Source organism: Notothenia coriiceps, unplaced genomic scaffold (assembly GCF_000735185.1).
Source record: "Notothenia coriiceps isolate Sejong01 unplaced genomic scaffold, NC01 NC01_scaffold00034921, whole genome shotgun sequence".
Lineage (NCBI taxonomy): Eukaryota > Metazoa > Chordata > Actinopteri > Perciformes > Nototheniidae > Notothenia > Notothenia coriiceps.
This window is the reverse complement of record NW_011367622.1, coordinates 1-3,411: the sequence shown is the minus strand read 5'-3', so window position 1 is coordinate 3,411 and position 3,411 is coordinate 1. Positions and strand designations below refer to the sequence as shown.

Below are 3,411 nucleotides of genomic sequence, written 5' to 3'. Positions count from 1 at the left end.
AAATTATGAGAATACAATATTTATGGTGTGGTTTTTAGTAAGAGCATCTTTACATAACATGTAATTTGTTTTAATGAAGTCTGTAGGATTTCCATTTGTAGGCTGGGACCTTAGTGTTTCTTTCAAAGTAGTCACACTGTTGATCACAGTCATACAGAAACAGTGTCGTGGATAACTGGCGATGTGTTTTTCAAATGTATGTTTAGGTGCTTTGTAAAGTGCAAACCACACACATCTGTTGTGTGGTAAGAACAAAACCGCAACTAATGACAAAAAAAGTATTGTTCTATGTTGTTGTGAGAAAATTAAAACATAAACATAGTATTGTTGTGAGAAAATTAAACAACAACTCATCACAGGAATAGCGTTTGTGTTGTTGTGAGGGAAGCTGCTTTTCAGTGCTTTTTTTAAATAACATTTCAAGTGTGACAGTGTCAGTACCTAAATGTGAACAATGTTATTCACAAACACATAACAACAAGTCTCACAACAAAGAGCACGTTCGAACGTAAAATTAGGGTAAATTTACCATTAAAGTAACTGTTAATAAACTTTGTGGATCATTTCACATTCTTGGGTCATTATTAAAACAAAAAATATGTGTGTTTTCAAATGTTTGTTGTTGTGTGTAAACTAAACTCATCACATGAATAGTTGTTGTGTTGTTGTGAGGGACGCTGCTTTTGTTTCAAGTGGGACAGATGGCCAGTGCACAAATGAGCAATGTTATTCACAAAACTGATACAACACATGTGAGCAACAAGTCACACAACAAAGAAATGAAAATATAATATTTAAAAACACACAAGAGGTAATCTAAACTGTCACTTCGATCAACTATTGTTATAGAACCAAATAGACGACGCTCAGAACCATTGCTCATACACATAAACAACTACTATAAGCAATACAAATGAGCTTTTTATCCCGATTTAAAACGTGTGTAACTCAATGGTGCAATGTTTACATTTACAAACAAAAACAGTTTGGTTATCCAATAGCATTGCTAGCTTTTCTAACCAGGCCTAGCCGTTATTAACCGTTACCGTCACATTACGGCTGTTATTATACAATAAACCCATCTTTTAAACCTCATATTTTCTACAGTGCATTGTGAGTTTCCTGGTGTTCAATGAGCACACAGTTTGGCCGTAAAATTAGGGTAATTCGACCGAATAGTGACAAAGAACACCGGCCTGACTCGTGCTAGCATTAGCTTAGCTTATTGCATTGATACAGCATAATAACAATACATGTTATTTAAGTGCGCCTTTCACGACACCGTACAATATAATAAATATTTTAAGAGGTTACCATGATAAACACATAAACAGGCAAACATGGAGACAAGCTGCCTGCAGATGCTACCTAGCATTAGCTTAGCTTCTTGTATTGAAACAATATAGGCTGGCTGTCGACTGTGCCTAGCATGCTAGCATTAGCCGGCCATGCCCTCCCGGACTAATTAGGGAAATGTAGGGTTTTTTCGATGAGTTTCCCCAGATTCCGCGACATGTGAACGGGTAATCACCCCTCATCCTGTGATTGATCCATCGCGCCTCCCGTACCCTTGGCACGGTGCTCCACTCTCAGCACATTTCCAAAAATTCATTCATTGCACACTGTCGCGCCACAGCTACTGTAATGTCGGCTTTTTCATAAGCCGAAAAAAACACCGAATAAACGCTCATTTCCCCAGCAAAAAACACAGAAAAAACTCTCTTAAAATCACAAAAACATGATGGTTTTTACTCACACGAATGGTTGCTGTTTGAATCCTTGCCGGGTGCAACGTCTTTAGGTTTTTCCTCCTAGCCAGAAACAAAGAGCGACTCACCCAGTCGGTTTTTTTTTTTCTCCACCCCCCTCCCTCTCTCTCTCTCTCTCCGCAGATTGTATCACAGACACGGGCTCTGTGGCTCCGCAGCGCCCCCCTCCTCCACCGCGCTAACAGGCAGGGATGGAGCCGGCGTGGGGGATGGGAACTGTGGGAGAGAACAGCAAGAACCACGCTTCTGATTATATGAGAAAACACCAGGGAAATACTCACACACATGCAGTACACACCTGTTTACAGTCCCCATGTCCACGTATTATATAGGCTTTTAATATGGTATATGTAATTGGTTAAAAACAACAAACATTCCCCGGGTTTTTATCACAGAGATTTATAAAGGATTTTACTTTTCTACTACATATTGCATATATTTTTGGTGACTTTACAGTATTGTACATTGTGTTTTATCTTGTTCTAATGCGTATATTTCTTATTTACTTCATTCAAAATAGCCTAATTTTGTTTATTGCAATATATTTGTTATGTTAAGTGTATTGTTAAATTGCATTTTTGGGATAACATAGACTAAAAATGTATATAAATATAAGAAGTTTAATCAAAATCTATAATATAAATAAATAAAGGAACAGTAAATATATGTTAATAGTGATATATTGTAGAATGTGCACATTTTTCATTCAACTTTGATGTTACTCTATTTTATTTACCTATTGTTAATGTAAAATATTGGTCTTTTTGTAGCTATGTTTGTATTTTGGTGTCTTTTTAGTCATTATGTGTCTCTCTTTAGTTGTTTTGTGTCTCTCTTCACAGTCGTTAAGCATCTCTTTAAGGCTTTTGCATTTGTTTGAAGCCTTTATAGTCTTTTTTATGTTGCCCTATGGTACTTTGAGTTTCTTCCTGGTTGGTACGCGTCTCTTTGAGTATCATTTTGAAGGCAATGGCTGGGGGTCCCATGTCCCCTGGAGGCTCCTTCAGTAATCCCTTCTGCTTGCTGAGGCTTGAGTTTTAGGGACTAGCCACATCCACTCCATCCAGGGCCTTAATATGTTTTCATGATGTTGTACAGAATTACAAACAAGTTCACTTCTTCTTCATAAACCATTTATTTAGATAAAATCCAGCAATCCAGCACATCAGAATATTCTCAGTTAGTTTTGTAATTTTCCTTTAATGGCACTTTTCCACTGCAGCACGGTTTTAAGTGGCTGAGCCAAACCCGGCCCGCTTTTTTTTGCTTTTCCACTAGGGGTATTTCCGGCTCAGCAGGGGCGATTCTAGAGGGGGACTGACTTTGGAACCCCTGTGGCCACCCTGAAAATGAAAAAGAAAAAAAAAAAAGTTTATGATTAAACGATTTCTTGGCTGACGGAATAGGCGGAACTAACGATATTTGTAATTATAGTCGGACCCATTAGAGAGAGCACACCTTTATCTATTTCATATAGTTGTAAAAAATAAAGTAATAAATCATTCCAATGTGTACTATAGGACAGTAAACAGTTTAAAAGGGGAGTGATTAGTAAAATATGCATAAATAAAAAGAAAGAATGCTAACTAGGTAACATAAGATAAGAGTAAACAAGCTTAAATGATTTGTTATTGGTTGTGAT

General features: G+C 37.2%; 1 protein-coding gene across 1 annotated transcript in view; it reads right to left on the bottom strand.

The window, feature by feature from the left end:
* The window catches only part of LOC104962487 (transcription activator BRG1-like), a 9,471-nt gene extending 7,617 nt beyond the window's left edge, over positions 1–1,854 (bottom strand). Inside the window, exon 1 of the mRNA XM_010790919.1 lies at positions 1,757–1,854. The gene's annotated coding sequence lies outside the window, so the exon portion shown is untranslated. The remainder of the gene's footprint in view (positions 1–1,756) is intronic.
* Positions 1,855–3,411: the final 1,557 nt, after the last annotated feature.